Here is a 17,732-nt window from a genome sequence, read left to right as displayed (position 1 = left end):
AATTTTGTTATCTTTCTCTAAATATGTACAGCTCCATAAATGTCCCTTAATCCTACCATTTATTGCATTGTACTAAGTGGAAATAAGTATGCAAATAAGACTAACTGGGCTATAATTTATAATTATCCTAAGAGCCCCTCTCAAGAATAAAATCAAGTTATTCTTAAAGGAACCATTTATTAATTACACAGTACCACATTTTCACAATTTTATCCTGATTTCTTTTTCTCCAAATTCTTGGTAATTGTTTATTTAGTAGTTTCTAGTGTTTCCTTAAAATACTGGCTTTCAAGTGTTTTTACCACAGCTATGAGTAATAGGTGTAAGATAAATACTTTACGTGGTGACTAAAGAATGACCTGAGCAATGATTGACAAGAGGCATCTTCCCACCCCAACCTACACAATTTCCTGCAATTTTCTTGGATAATAGTAGCTGCAGATTGAGGAATAACCCAGTGCGTATACAGCCATGTGCGTCATTGAGCTTTTAACTGACCTTTGCAAATGAACATCCCGAACTGTATTTGATTTGCTTGTCAAAAATGAAAAAATATTGTAGTTCTTCTACTTTTAGTGTCCTGGGGCAATTAATACCTTATATTGGTTCTTTGCCTTCTTCTACTATTGTTGTTTCATTCTGATTCTGAAATTCACCATTTTCTCTAGAGACTAGAGAGCAGGTTCTGTAGGTGAATAGATACTGGAGGTGATTTAAGCTTTTGCAGTCTTCTAGAAGAGATGCAAGTGATACCCTCATTATAATGATGGCCAGAATCTTAGAAAGTTAAAAATTCTAAGGTTTGTATCTTTTAAAAAAGAGCAATGAAGCTGTTTGCCTGTGACTATTTGCCAAAGGCATTAAAAATTATTTTTAAAAAGTTATTCATGGCAAGAATAGCTTGGAATTTCCTCCTTTAAATATAAGATGTATCTTCTTTATTTTCTAGGATAATGATGAATCATTTCCAAAAATACATTCTTTTGAATTGAAATGTTTCACACTTGAGGGAAGCCTAAGCCATGTAAAGTTTAGATATTTGAAATTACCAAGATTTATACACTAACATATTATGTTTTGTTAAAAATGTAAATATTAGAAAAAGATTTTTACTTTCTTAGAGATTTTCTTCCAACTTCTAGGAATATTATATTTGCTTTTACAGTTAAAAATTAGGACTCAAAATTAAGTTGACTGGCACAGAAGATAAGACTGGTAAAGTTAAAATAATTTATAGTAATGAGAATTACAAAAGTGAGGTGGAAATGTCACTATCTAAGATTAAATATTTGCTGAATTCTGTCATTAAGCAAAATATAATAAAGACTTCAACCCCTTTTTAGTCAATTTACTTATTCTACCTCATCACAGGATACCATATTTGAATAGCAAACATAATGAAAGCGTATTGAGAAAGAACGAAAGGGTCATGAAAATACACGTAAACATGAGAAGTAGGCCACAAAAAAATTTTGTTTCAATATCTGCGTTCAGAACTGTGAGCTTGAATTTTATGTAGTATTTTGGTTTATGCCACTATTTTTATTTGACAAATGTTTTCGTTTGTGTGTGTGTGTGTGTGCGTGTGTGTGTGTGTGTGTGTGTGTGAATCTCAGGCACGATATTGAGAGTTTCAAATACTTTTATTTAATAGGATAACTACTCTAAGAAATTAAAAATTTAGTGAGGAGCTAGCATTTAAACTAGTGAGTATAATATATTAAGTTGATTGCTACAGATTTAGAAGGAAGTGTGTTTTAGAGAAAAAGCTTGGGCTTCGAAATAAAAGTGAAATAATTTCAAACCCCAAACCCCTGCCCTGCCACCAAATGTTGATATGAATTTTTATGGCACTTAACCTCTCAAAATACTATTTTTCGTTTTCAAATGAAGATGTACATTTCTAGAGGCAAGAAAAGGCTTACATGAGAAGTGATATTTGTAAGGTACTTAATAGAGTACTTAGTACTGTGCTTACTTATCGCATAGTAGGCATTCAATAAGTTTTCAATAAATGATTGCTATTGTGTTCCACAGTGAATGATTTTTTTCCAAGGTGAAGAGAATGGGAAAAAATGTTAGAAAGGCTTTGATGATAAGATACTGTTGGAACTTAACCTCAGAGGATGGCTTTTATATAGTGTCTGCCATCAATAACTTTAATTCACTCTACAGATGTATTTGTCTCTGACCCTACAACCTTAATTAAAAAAGAAAATAAGAAAATTACCATCATGTTCATTTAAAATTTTTATTTAGGTAATGGAGATCAAAATACAACTGAGAACAGCTCATTTAAAACACAAAGAGTATTTGAATTAATTACTTTTGACATTTCTGTCTTATCACCTTAGATGCCCACATACTTTCAAATAAACCAATAATGACATGATAAATTTGCTAGGGATCAGAACAACTTCAACTATGTTTTGACAGCTTTAACTTCACAACTATGTTTTAACAGCTTTCCAGTAAGTATCCCTCGATCTATCCAGTGAGTTTCCAGGAAGAGGTAGCTTAGTTTGAAAATAGGGGAAATATAGTTAATTTCCAGGTTGAAAATAGGAAAATTAGTGACTGCCACTTTGAAGCCCTCAAGTCCTATCAACCCTCTTATCATGCGAGGATTTGTATTTTATCCTTTTCTGTGGAGGCATGGAAAGAAATACTTGGACTAAGAACAGTGGTTAATCACTGTGGTTTTTGAAGAGAGGTTGGAAGTGGGTGAAACTATTAAGAAGGGCCGAGGTCACAAAAGTAATATGTAAGAACGACTAACTTCTGATCTTTAGTCCCATTTTCTAATATGAGTAGGAATTCAAGTTTGCTGTGGAAATATTTGGGAGTGTTTACATTTCCTACAACATTGTCAAACACGTAATTACTAAGTGCCCGGTACTAAACCAGGAGATGCGGAACATGTGAAAGGGAAAGAAGGAAATGCAGCACACTCTCCTCGCCTTTGAGACATTAGTTAATTGGGCCAAAGGAAGTGAATATTATGTATTGATAAATATGTATAGAGGGCATTCGATGAAATAGAAGAAGACACAGAATGAGAAGAACACATATCTATACAACTGGTAGGGCAAATGCCACAGGAAAAGGGGATGTGAGCCAAGGCGGGCTGAGTGTTTCTGGATGAAGAGATGTTTCTGGATGAGAGTTTCTTGCCATGGAGGAGTTAAGGAAATGAAGAAAGGAAAAATGACCTTGTGGGGAGGAGGGAGCAATCTTAGGGTGGGAGAGAAACAGCTCTGACCAAGACTTGAACTTTGAACTGATTAAATAAATACCTAAAATATATGTTCTTTAATAAGAAAATACTGAGATACTTTTAATTGGCAAACGTGAGTCCTATCTGCCCTCCAACTATGTCTCTCTCTATCGCTATTCTATATATAGAACAGTAGGTGTTAGAAGACCTGAGGTTGGATCAAACATAATTAATTTGCTCAGCTGAAAATATTGAGTGAATTGTGCCATCACTTTATGAGCACAGAGACACACATGTAGAGTGTTGGGCTCCTGTACTTTCACATCCCTTCTGTCCCTGTGGGTAGACAGAGTTTTTATAAACCTTCTGCACTATTGAAAAGAGAACATTGTCCACATGGGGTAGTTCAGATGAGCTGAGCAAGGATTCAGACTCAAAAGGCATCAATTCCACTGAACTTTCAGGGGGGGACAGGCTAATGTCAAAGAAAGGTCATTGCGGGACAGAGATGAGAAGGACAAAGTAGTAGTTCCTTGGCATGTGGTTGTGTGTAGTATCCACTCACATAGCAAAAGAGTGTTTATTTGTGGGGCTTCCATGCAGCTGCCTGGTGCTAGCACTGGGGAGAGGCGGTGCTCCATCACGCAAAGCTGGCATGGACTTTTAAATGATGATTCTGCTGCAGCTCACATCTAAGACTCCACAGATTTTGAGGGCTTAGTTATCAAATCCAAGCTTTTGGAACTCAATTTTTGTTTCTCTCAAATTAATGCCTTTGAGATGAATATTAAAGCATGTTTTGAATTTCAAAAGATAAGCATTGTCTTTCTAGTTATCTGAACTTTTCCTTTCTCAGAGGCAGTCCAGGTGGAAAACCGGAGTCTCCCAGACTATAGGATAATCAGGTTAGAGTATATACATATATAAATATACAGACACATGTATATCTAGCTATATCTAATTATGTATATGTTTGTATGTTTATATATATATCTATACACATACATATATAGCAAATATGTTTATGATAAATATAAATATAAATAATCTATTTTTGTTTTCTGAAGCACTATGTCTAGTCACTACTCCTTTGTAAAAGTGTCTCATCAATAAATAAATTTGGGAAACATGGATGCTTTCTTTCCACAAATGATAACACTTATTATCATTTATTATAATACTTATTGCCATATAGAATGTTAGATAGAGCTCTGAAATTATAGATTTTTAAATACAACATTCCAAACTTATTTGACCACAGAACCCATTTCTCCAGATCTATGTTTTCTCTGCTCATAAGTGCTGAGGAACACCTTATGGGAAATGTTAGATGGCATAGAAATCAGCTTTTTAAGTGAGTTTTTCCTTCCCTCTCTCATCACCTACCTCCACCTAACAGCTCCGAGAAGGCAGAATAGCTATCTTATTCATCTGTATTCTCAACATCCTACATGTTATATAAATTATAGTTGGGCTCGACTCATGTACACAGACAGTGGATTAGTGGTTACAGAAGAAAGAGGGGATAGAAGGTAAAAGGGGTCAAATATTTGGTGATGGAAGGAATCTAATCCTGAATGGTGAACACACAATGTTATATATCTATATCTATATCTATATCTATATCTATATCTATATCTATATCTATATATCTATATCTATATCTATATCTATATGCCTTTCTGTTGAATGATACACTTGAAACTTATTTGATTTTGTTAATGTCACTCCAGTAGGTTTTAATTTTAAAAATGCCAAAAAACAAATAATACATGTGCTTAGAATAGTAAAAAAATTTTGGTTGGGCTCAACATCCATTCTTTTCAAATTTTCTTCATAAATTGGATTTTTTTTTCGGGTAAAAATATATCAACCACATTTATTCCTTGCTAAAATATTGTACATGTTTGAAATAAGGCTTTTATTATTATTGTCATGTTAATATAGTTTTTAATAAAGATGGAGGATAAGTAAAATATGTTTAAAAGCCTGTAACTACTTAATATTGGGATGAGTAAAACTCTTGTAGCTACGATTGTGAATCTTAGAATTGGAAACAAAACAAATTTAATTACATTTAAATTTAAAAGGTCTCTATTATAAAGAAGTATATCATAATTAAAGTTGGAAAACAAAAAACAAAAATAGTTGCATTATCGACTGTCTTATTTTTCAAAATGCATTATTAGCTCCTATATTTCAGAAAAAATGCATAAATTTGTGAGAAAACAAAATACCAGGCAACTACTAAAAGAAATATACACAACAACATGCATCATTTAAAAATCTCAAATGAACTAATGATCAAATCAAAAGTTAAAAATAATTTATTATTTTTATCTATCAGGTTGATAAAAATTAAAAAATATTCATCATATTCATTGTTAGAAGAATTTGAGTATATACTGTTGGAACATTATTAAGTTGGCGTATCTATCCAGAAGGCAATTTGGAAATATGTATTAACATGTTATGCATTTTCTTTGACCCAGCAATCTCAGTTCTAGATATTTATAGGGACATAAAAGAAACAAAGATATATGCATTGTGATGGCCAACACAGCATAGTTTTTTTTTTAAAACAATAGTGTATGCAAGTGCTTAAATTTCTAGAATGTTCCCACAAATATGGATAAAGTTAATCTCTAAATATTTCCATACAAATATGTAAGTAGATATAAATATCTGAGGCATATTTGTGTGCATAGTAAGGTGGGATAATATGGAAGAGACTATGTAAGAGGAGACATTCACACTCTACATTTTACTGTTTTTTGTTGTTGTTTTTAAGATTTTCCTTTTCCCTAAGGAGTTTGTAGAGCTTTATAATTTAAGAAGCAATTGCAATTCTGAAAAACACTTTCATATACGAATGTCACATTTTGGTAGAGAAAGAAGAGTACAGGCATAACTCATTTTGTTGCTCTTTGCAGATAATTCGTTTTTTTGTTTTTTTTTGTTTTAATTGAACATTTGTAGGAATCCTGCATTAAGCAAGTCTATCAGAACCATTTTTTTCCAGCAGTGTTTGCTCACTTCATGTCTATGTCACATTTTGTTCTCACAATATTTCGAAGTGTTTAGTTATTACATTTGTTGGTGATCTGTGATCAGTCATCTTTGATGTCACTATTGTAATTGTTACCATTTGTGTTCTGACTGTTCCACCGACTAGCCCTTCTTCCGTCTCCCTCTCCTCAGGCCTCCCTGTTACCTGAGACACAATATTGAAATTAGGCCACTTAATAACCCTACAATGGCCTCTTAAGTGTTAAGTTAAAGGAAAAGTTGCATGTCTCTTGCTTTAAATCAGAAGCTAGAAATGATTAAGGAAGGCACATCGAAAGCTGATAGAGGCCAAAATCTAGGCTCCTTGTGCCAGTTAGCAAAGTTGCGCATGCAAAGAAAAAGTTCTTGAAGGGAATTAAAAATGCTACTCCAGTGCACACACAAATGATAAAGACAACACAAAACAAACAAAAAAGCCTTATTGCTGATACAGGGAAAGTTTTATTATTTTAAAATTAAGGTATATACATTGTTTTTTAGACAAAATACTATTTTATATTTAATAGACTACAGCTTAGTATAAACATAACTTTTATGTGCTTGGAAACCAAAACATGTGTGTGACTTGATTTATCAAAGTATTCACCTTATTGCCGTGGTCTGGAACTGAATCTGCAGTGTCTCTGAGGTATGCTTGTATTAAAAGTAAGACTAAATTAAAAGTAGAATTTAATCAAAAATGGAAATAGGTAACAATTCTTTTGTATCATACTAAATTAATTAATCGTGTTACTAACCCGGACTCATTAAAATGTTTATGACATATTAGCTTAAGTTATATGGGAAGATCCTATTTCTCAGCTATCAAAAGCATTTTATTAGACATTTGAATCTAAATAGGTTTTATAAACTTAAGATACAAAATGGTAAACGAAGACTGTGCAGACTACCAGACTATCAGAATTACAAACAGTGAATATAAGTCATACTGATAACATTTTAAAGTATAATAGAAATGAAAATACTATTGAAATAAAATCAATAAAAATGGCCCAAACTGGAAAACAGCAAAATCTGTGTAATTAAATACTCATTGTATATAATCCTGTTTTTAAAGAATAAATTATTTGATACTTGGCACTACCTCTATGAATCTCATAAAATGCAGTCTTAGTAACACTTTTTAAATATAAATTACATATCCTTTTTTCAAATATACATAATTTCCTGGATTCTTTTTCCAAGCCTTTAAAAAGATTTTCTGAGAAAAACAAACCATTTTCATGCTTGATGATTTAGACTTCATAAAAGGTTAATAAAATGCGAAAAATCTGATCAGTGCATGTATTTGTTTCACTGTAGGAAGCTGAGTTTTATTAAGTATATAATTCTATGTTGCAAGAGAAAAGCACGTGGCATATAGACCTGCTGGCCACTGTATGGCAATGTCACATATCTCTCGATTTAGGTCCCAATACTGAAATCTCAGAAAAATAACAACAATAGACTCACAGCTCTTCAAATTATGAGTAAACTGTCTACAGTGCACTGTGTATTTTTGGTTTCTTTGTTTATAGAAAGTTACCTTTTTTAAGTGATAAAATTACTTTAAAGAAAAGAAAACTGAATTAAATAGCAAACATTCTGAGAGGTATTGGTGCAGTAAATTTAAAAACAAGATGAGAATGACCTCAAATTAATTTCAATAGCACTACAGCCCCAAGAGATGTTTTTTTTTAATGTTTGGGACGGGAGGGAACGAAGGAGTAGGAAGAAGACGACTAGCGAGAGGCAGAGGGAGGCCAGCAGCAGGACCAGCAGACAGCAGGCAAGAAGAGACCCAAACGCATCGGAGGCCGGGGTTCAGGATGCTGCCAGCCAGGCTGGGATTCTGCACAGGTGTCAGAACCTGAAGGGAACTGAAGGGAAAGCCACAAGGATGACAGGACTGAGGAGGCAGAGGTAGAAATGCAGGGGAAGGCCAAGGCTCCAGGGAAGCGATGTTCAGGCCTTGCTCTATCACTGAGGACTCCCATGAATTCTTGGGATGGTTGCAGGCTCCACCTGTCGGTTGACCGAGCTCCCAGGCTACTCCAAGTAATGTTATTGATGTAGGACCGAGTGGGCTGCCTGGAGCGAGCAGTGCTGAGATAGGAAGGAGCCCATGCCAACCCTTCAGGAGAAACCCACAGCGCTCACGGACACTTCCCAGCCTTGGGACATCGTTCTGCTTGGTTTGCTTTAGTTTTGTCTTGTTTTCATCACTCTTATTTGTTTCCCCCTGTATTTACAAGCAGTGAAAATACATAATCTTTTCAACATCATACAAAAGCCCTAGCAACTAAAATGGCAGAACAGAGATTCCGTTTCTTCAAGAGGCTTTGCAAACAAAGAGATTTACCTAGACTGAATTCATTTGTTTAGTTACAAGGTGACCTTCTTTCTTTTAATGTTTGATTTCTGCTGAACAGTGGAGCAAGGAAGACTGTCTTTATACTTAGATGCTGTGACTGAGGACTGTTTTCTTCTGCTAAACAGCAGGTGAATATCACTCTTCATTCTGGGGAACTGGTATGCAGGATAGCTAGGGAGAGTGACAAGGAGCTGTAAAAAAGTCATGAGAGGTGACCTTTTAAAGTGTTTTCTCTGAACTACACATTCTATGTGCAAAGTGACAGAAAATTAGATGTTTGCTCAATTAATCTCTTAAGGCAGAAACAATCAGATGACTGCACTAGCACAGGTGATGCTATATTATATTGGTGTAAATTAAACAACTCTCTAGGATATATTTCTAAATTTAATATTTTTAGATAGTGTATGTTTATGTATATATTTCTTGTTCCATATAGGATTGCACATTTGTTTTAATTCCTTCAAAAATCCATCTCACAATGGCTCTAAAGAAATGAAATGGGGCAAAAGCTACAGACCGAAGGTCATAAGAAGTTTCAATAAATGTATGGGAAGTCAAGAAAACAAAGAAATCGTATGTTCAGACAGAATAAAGAAAGTTATAGTTTAGGATACAGGAAGTTTAGGGCCGAACCTAAAAGAATCCCAGACTCACAAGAAGTTTAGAAAAAAGAAGACTCTGTGTGACTTTAGGTTTTGCTGGCTGATGTGTGAGAGAATCCTGAATCTCAGTCTTACCACTTCAGATTTCTTTCTTACTGGGCACTCCTGATCAGGGATTGGAACCTTTCAATGGCCTGAATCCTGGATCCCGGCCACTTCCATCCTGGGCCTCAGCTGTCTTCACAATGTGGATTCAAAATTAAGCCAAACCAAGAACTATCTAGTACAGTTAGAACAATTTGATAAAAGTTTATATTCAAGAAACAAGAGCAGGAGACTATGAATAAGGAACTCTCAGAGAAATGTGAAGGAGCACTGGCATTTAAAAGTATGATTGGTTAGGAATTTTTAAAAAATGATAGTAAATGAGAAAAGAGGAAAGGAATCTCTTCTCTACTAAAAAAATGACATCTAATAAAAGAAAAAAGGGAAATATTATTAGAAAATTTCTATTTTACAACACATGATATAATTATTGATTCAAGTCAAAGAACCAAAGGCTGTTAGAATCATTTGGTGCCATTTTATCAAGTAGCTGAGTATTCAAATAGAGACAATGCATCATCCCACGGATCATTTGCTAATTGAAAGGAGAAGATCTACAGTGGAAAGAATTACAGTTACTTCTTACATTAAATGACTGTATGTCATGTGATGAATGGTGAAGCCATCTGACATTGTAGGTCTGCTGGTATAACTGAATATGAAGAACACAGCCTCTCCTATGAAATTCCATTGCCCAGAATGTTCCGCTGTAATCAAGGCTCTAGTCCGGTGCTATACAGTGTTAGATATTAATCATGTGTGACTATTGGACATGAATTGTGGCTATTCAAATTTAAGATGTGCTATCAATGTAAAGTAAACACTAGGCTTGATATCATAGATATAGTACTTTAAAAAAGAGAAGGTTATATTGGTTACATGGTGAAATGATGTGTTTTTGATATATTAGGTTTAATAATGTATCTTATTAAAATAATTTTACCTTATTTCCCTACTTTTTAAAAGTGGCTACTAGAATATTTAAAAATACGTATATGGTTCAAAATTTTAAAAAAACCTTATTTTATCGTGCAGTACTATTTTAGATCCTAGTTTACAAAAATACAGGTCACAGAGAATCAAGTTAATGACCCAAGAAGAAGCAATTAAGCAAATCCAGACTGTGAAATAGTCTCCCCTACAACTGCTGCAAATGAATCAGCAATAAAATGTCAAGGAAAAAAATTGAGGGAACTGTTTTAAACTAAGACAGTGAAGAGATATACCAGTAAAGGCAATGTGGACATAAATAAAATTGAATTGAGTTTAGAAGAGGGGAAAAATACCCCACAAATGGCTATAAACTTCTTTCTAATAAGAAAATTTTGAATAAGAAAATTTTGAATATAAAATAGACATTAGGTGATGATTTGGAATTATTACTACTTAAGTATGATAATGATATTGTGATTATATAGGAGATTGTCCTTATTCTTAGGAGATGTAGACTGAATGATTTTGCAATGACAGCTCTATAACTTACTTTCAAATGGTTGAGCATAAATGTGAGAAAGAGATCAAGGAAATTGGAAAAAATATTAAAAAAATGCTGAATATAGCTAGAGGATTGTGCTATTTTTCTACACATAAAAGTGTTCTTAGTAAAAAGGCAAGGGTCGAAAATTTCAAGTGAAAAGTGTCGGTAAAAACTTACAGTTTCTGTTCCTCGGTATACTATTTTATTTCATATATCTTTCTTACATTGATAAAAAATACAATATACAAATGTATAATATCAAATAATGTAAAACTGTCAGAAGCCTATACTGGCAAAGAAGGAATTATTCCTATGTACATTGATATTGATTCAATTCTTTTCTTTCTCATCAGTAATCATTTACCATTGAACCACCAGGTGCAAAATGGTGATGATTATACCAGTCAGATTTCTCCATTATCATTAACCCTGCAATTTTTACTCACGTAAATGTATAAAAATAATTGAATAAAATTATATTGGGCTTTACCATGGATATTCATTGTAATAAAAACATCAGATTATGAAAAGAAAAATTTCTTATACACTCACTTGTCATAGATTTCCCCTTCAACTAGGTATCTCTGCAGCTTTTTAGCAACTTTGCAGAAATTCATTTTAACGCTATGTATTTGTCTTATTTGTCTTGATTTGAAGTTTATATTCTCTTTTGTCTTCCTAATAACAGAATTAAATTGATAATTTCTAGCAGTATAAGTGTGAATATAACATAAAGAAGATAAGGCAGAATGTTAGTCATCTCAAAACATTTCAAATATGCATGACATTGGTTACAAGTTAAGAGTAGACTTTAACAAATTCAGGGAGCACATCAAAATAAATTTTAGTAAGCAATTTTTGCATAATTTTAACTAAATGCAAAAAAATGAGTGCTATTGCTATTTGAAAAAATTGTCATAGAACATACATGTTTTTCTTTTTTACTAGTCATCAGTTTTTGACAGTGGAATCTTTGTAAGTGTCAAGTTGCTTGTATTTCTATTTAAGTAGGCAACACAGCAAGCTATCTCTTATTTTACCTTTTTTTAGGTCTTGCGTTCCCCACAGTGTCAGCCACTACTGATTAATGAAGTCATAAAGGAGAACTTAGAAATTAGCACATAGAGTAAGTTAGTGAAACAGGACAGAAAAAATGTTTACATTAAAATTTACACAAAAAAATTGAAAGAAAAAATAACAAGAATAGTACAATAATTTTGTCGCTTTTTTGAAAGAAACATTTGTTGTAAAGTATTATATAGTGTTATTACATTGCTGGTTTTTCTAGCTATTGATTTTAATATATCTTTTGAAAGAATATGACTACAATTGTGATATTACAATGGCTTATAAATACAAAGATTAAATTACTATTTGACAAATGTGAGTAAATAACTTAAAAAGTCTTGGTTAATAAAAATTATTTCCTTCAAATAACTGCTTTGACAATGTATTGATACTTGACATTCTAGTGGAAAAAATCGCTTAAAAACTCAATATTATCATTAAGTTAATTTTATGTAATAGAGACAATTTTATTTTTTAGATTTATGAAATTTATAAAATAAAAATTACAGCATAAATCCATACACTTAAATACTTTCAAGCATTTTACTTTTGATATGCATTACCAGAAAAGTCCTCTAGGTGACAGTGTTTACCACAGATAAAAGTTATTTTAGAACTATTTTAACTTTTAAAATAATTCTCAAATGAGCCAAATAGTGTATAGTTAAAAATTCATTTTCTAGTATTCAGTATTTCTTCAGCATTTCTTTTGCTTTTAATGAATGTTTAACCTAATTCAGCAATTTTTTGCTTATTTATTAGATTTTTATTGCAGTTTAATTTGCGAATTTCCAAAAACCATTAAGTTGACCCAAAAACTTTAGAATAAACATATACGTGATTTATATACTTTGTAGGCATTAAAATAAGTTATTGAGACTATGGTAACAAGGATGAAAGAAATCTTAGCAATTAATTGGTGGAATTACATTACTTTTTAGTTCAAGCTTTTTGTAATCATAGATTTGAATGAAGTTATAGATACTTTATTGACGTATAACCAATGTGATCTTCATCCTCTATTTTAAATAATTGTAGTTTCAATTATGTGACATGATGACCAAACCAAATAAGTCACAAATGTATAACTGAATCTAGGGCAATCATATTTTTCAGGGAATTTGTGAGTGGGGTAGAATTTTTTAATAATTATAAAATAATAGAAATAATGCAAAGGTATTATATAGAATCAACTTTTATAATGGATATATTTTACATTAGTATAAATCTAATAAAAATGCCTTATATATACATTGAAGAATCTTACAATTTCTGAAAACAGGGATGAACAGAAATGACCACATTTAGGCCCAATGGTTGATTTATAGATTTGCTCTGCCTTCTGTGAAGATAGAAAATTTGTCACAAACAGTTGGAAGAGAGATTTATTTCTGCTGGTTTCATCTAGTATTTCAGAGGCAAAATTTATAAAGTATTTTGTCCATTTTCCTATAGAATATCAAGTGATTTTCAGTGATAACTTTTGACATGGCTATTTAGAGACTTAATTAGACATAAATTTACTTAACCAAATCATAATATATAAAAAGCAAATGCTATTCATCTAAAATAGAGTTCCTCAACTTTGGCACTACTCCCACTTTGGACCAGATAATGCATGTGCGCACGTGCGTGAGTGTGTGTGTGTGTGTGTGTGTGTGTGTGTTGGGGAAGGGGAGCTGTTCCGTACATTCTATAATATTAAACATTGTCCCAGTAGCAACACCCACCTCTCCAACCATGCTCCAGTTATAACAATAAAATGTCTTCAGACATTGCCAAACGTCTCCTAAGGGGCAAAATCACTCTGAGTTGAAAACCACATATGTGAAAACTTGATTATTTTCCACTCTTCTTATGCTGTCTTACAATTTTATTTTATTTTATTTTTTTTATTATTATTTTATTCTTTAGGCTAGACAACCCTTGGTTGACCTCACAGATTGCAAGGACCTTGTCAGTTTACAATCCTTTACTTTTTATTTTTTACACCTACAGCACCTGGTCTTCCTAGGTGGTCTCCCATCCAAGTACTAACCAGGCCCGACCCTGCTTAGCTTCCGAGATCAGGCAGGATAGGCTTGTTCAGGGTGGCATGGCCATAGCTATCTTACAATTTTAAAATGCCAATCATGTTATTACAGTTTATATTTTAGCCCTTTAGTAGATTAATTAATCAAGAATAGGGTCAAGCAAAATTACCAAGTTGCTGTGGTTGCTTCTTATATTAGGACTCTTGGTTCAAGTAGTAGCTGTTACAAAGGCTACTAGATTAGTTCTTCAACAGTGGCAGGAATATGACTGGATACTAACAATGAACTGGAACCAGGTAATTAACGGCCATAAGGGGTTGTTCATCTCTGATTCCTTCTGTGCAACAATTTCATTTTTCTTATTCTTCACTTTGTAAAGATAGCTGCTTGGCTTACCATATAGATGAAATATGGGAAGAAATATTTCCAAAGAAGAAGAACTCTTATGAGCTTTGGAAATGACTCATAGGTGTCCAGGCACGTGTGATGTCACCTCCTTCTATACTCCTCAGGACCCTGGTCCCCTCATATTGCTTAATAAGTACCCTAAGACCTCCTGTTCTGTTTCATGAAGTTCTGCTTTTCCCCAGAAGATGCCAGGCTCCAAATAGACTTCTTCCTCACTTTTAGTCCAAAGTAAAATTTAGCTCAAGATAGCTAATCTCTACGAAGAAGAAAACAAAATAAATCCAATTAATATATGAGTGCTGTGTAAATTCCTTGAGTCTCTAAGCAGTACTTGCTTCGAAAGAATGCTTGGTGACAGAATCCCTGCATGTTAAATCATAGGTGTCGTGCTTTCTCCAGTGTACTCTTTTTGCTTTTGTTTTTTAATTTTTTAAATTTGTCCTGTGTGCTGTGATACTTTGTATCTAAGTTGGCTTTTAGGTCCTTGCTACTTAAGGTGTGGCCCACAGATCAGCATTAGGGTCCCCTGGGAATTTGGTAGAAATGCAGGATCTCAGCTCCCACCCCAGAACTAATATATCAGAACCTGCATTTTAATTTAACACGATACCTGGGTAATTTGTATTCTAATTAAAATTTGAGAAACACAGAATCAGATTAAGTTGTTATTTAATCACAAAGAAGTCAACTTTAGTATAATATTAGGTTTACAATAATAAACTCAGTAAACATTCTGGAACAACATGAAGATAAAGCTACATTGCTAGTATATTTATGTATATTATCAAAAACTCACTATTGAGTATTTGAACTATTAAAATTAGTGTAGTAAGCAAACTTTTTAAAATCTAAAATATATAAGAGATATTTTGATGAGAATTAACAAAGTGGAAAATACTCTCAGGATAGTATACCTCTGTATAAAAAAACAACAAAAAAAGCAATAAGAGGCTTCAGCTGATTGATACTTGAGATATATATGAATATCTCTGTGCTGAGAATATAGGATTTTAAAAATATAGTAGGTATTTTTATGTATTTTTTACATAGTATGTTTATTAGATTTTTGAATGAACTAATGAATAAATTTATGAAACTAAAATTTCCCTTGTGAGCTTTATAATCATTTCATATAATTCTCACTTTTCATTTTTCCCTACTAATTGTGGTATGTGCCTGAATTGGCACCTGATCTTTAAGATCTACTTATCTATTGTAATATATCAATAAGTTGGCCTAGTTCCACAGTGAGGGGCAAATATTACTGGAAAATAATACCATTACTCTCTTTCAGCATAGCTTTTAAAAACGCCTCCATTAGGATGGTTGCTAGTTCTAGGAATTAAAAAAGTTTACAATTAGGCCGTAGATATACAGATACTGCACTCAAACTGGGATGCTTATTTACTCTCCAAATTAAGACATAGATATTTTGCTGTTATAAAGAAATATTAATAATCTTTTGAAATTGTAAGAGATATTTAGTGCTTTTTATTATATTTTATAAGTGATATTTTTCCAGGTAAGTTTCCTAATTAGGCTTTCTTATAAACTCCACAAATAATGTTTCCTATAACTACATTTTTAAAAGTAAATTTCTCTTATGAGGTGTCTTCGCTTACTTTAAAGCAGATTGACCCCATTTCATACAACCAAGAAGTTACTTTGAGGTTCCTTTAATCCTTTCTGAAAATTTCACCAGTCTGTTTGTGGCTGGAGCACAGTAAATTCATAGGCATAGGATTGAAAAGATGATGTATGTTTTAGGACCTTTTAAAGGATTGCATTAGTGTACACTAAAGAACAAGATTTTTGTTTAAGAACAAATTATATTAAAGAATTATGTGTTTACATACATGCATGTTTTAAATAGAGTGGTATTGACTTAAATCCCAGACAAAGCATACCAGTATCTTTTGAAGTCTGAGCAATAAGCTGTCTCTGTTACTTAGGTGTTATTAGTGATATGTAGTTAAGCCAGAGCAGCAGGAGTCAATGGAATATGCATGGTCTTCCCGACTCATCCTAATTCAATTAGAGAGGGTCTGTGGGTTGAATTTGGTTCCTGAGAGGAGACTATAAGAGAAAATGAGGTTTATCCATCCTGCTCTATATTAGTAAGCCTATTTACGTGTACATTATGTAACAAATTGGGCTCTTAGAAGAATATAATATGAGTTTATTTAAAAAAAAAAAGAAAAAAGAAAAAGGAAAATTATAGGCCTGCATAAATTGGGGGAGAAGAATAGGAAGTGAAAGTTACTAGAATGATGTTTCAGGTACTATGAAGTTCTGTTTTCGACAACATACTCTTATCGATGAGAATGTATTAAAAGAGAATAAAGAAAACTTGTACTATATTTTAACTTGAGAAAGTTCTAATATCTAAGAAAATCATTTTCCCAATAATCTTTGGGCAAATGCTGTTGTGCATGAAATATTTTCTTGTCTCAATGTTTCTCTGTCTGCATTTTTAAGTGTAAGTAGAATTGCTTCCAAAGATGCATGTAAATTCTGCATCTTTGGGCATTGATTTTATATAAATATGAATTGAATAGATCATACTTGATATTCTAATCTAACAGTTCTCACCCAGAAAAAATAAATATCATACAAGAAATAGAAAGTTTCGTATGTTATATTTCACTTGAAATTACATGACTTTAAAGTGATCAAATTATTTAAGGTTAATATATATTTATTCTCTCATTACCGTGTTAGAACATGTTTTGATGTTTCCTGAGTGATTACGTGAGCCTACCTGAGATGGGGAATACATTTGTTATGAAAGCTATGTCTCTATATAATCTGAATGAAGTCTTAAAAACCAATGATGAAATTTGAAAATTCAATATTCTTTGTTTATATGGTGAACAAGATAAAATAGTAGCACTGGAAAATGTCAGTTTATATTGTAATAACTGTTAGAGCTACAAAGCCAACATCTATAATCATTGTCAGTCATAAAAATATAGCAAATTGGGATAAATTTAGTTCAGTCATTCAAACAGAATGCAGCTTCTTGTCACCTGCTTTCCTTTGTGATCTGATTACCTTGGACTAAGTTTTCCTTAAAAGAAAGAAAAGGAAAAAAAAAAAAGATATCCAAAGGAAATAGCTATTAGAGAAGCAAAAGAATTATTTATTCAAGGACCTTACTATACTTTGCCAGTTTGCACAGTCTTAAAAGGTGTTAATTTTCTTTTTGTGGTGTTAACATTCTGCTTTGTCATTTTCTAAACAGTGATAATACAAATAACCCTTAGCATTTTTCAAACACTTTCCCCCCAGAAGTACAGTACAATAGTCTAGCCTCTTTTGTGAAATGGGGACAATAATACCTGCTGTGACATAGGAGCCCCTGTTATTGATTGATTAATGTCTGTTAGACACAATA

General features: G+C 32.7%; 1 pseudogene; it reads right to left on the bottom strand.

Annotated features, from left to right (window-relative positions):
• Positions 1–13,883: 13,883 nt before the first annotated feature.
• LOC120622510 (uncharacterized) lies at positions 13,884–14,001 on the bottom strand (annotated as a pseudogene).
• Positions 14,002–17,732: the final 3,731 nt, after the last annotated feature.

This window comes from Pteropus medius, unplaced genomic scaffold (assembly GCF_902729225.1).
Source record: "Pteropus medius unplaced genomic scaffold, Ma_sr-lr_union100, whole genome shotgun sequence".
NCBI classification, from domain to species: domain Eukaryota; kingdom Metazoa; phylum Chordata; class Mammalia; order Chiroptera; family Pteropodidae; genus Pteropus; species Pteropus medius.
Note: the sequence above shows the minus strand (reverse complement) of the source record. Positions and strands in the feature narration are given on the sequence as shown.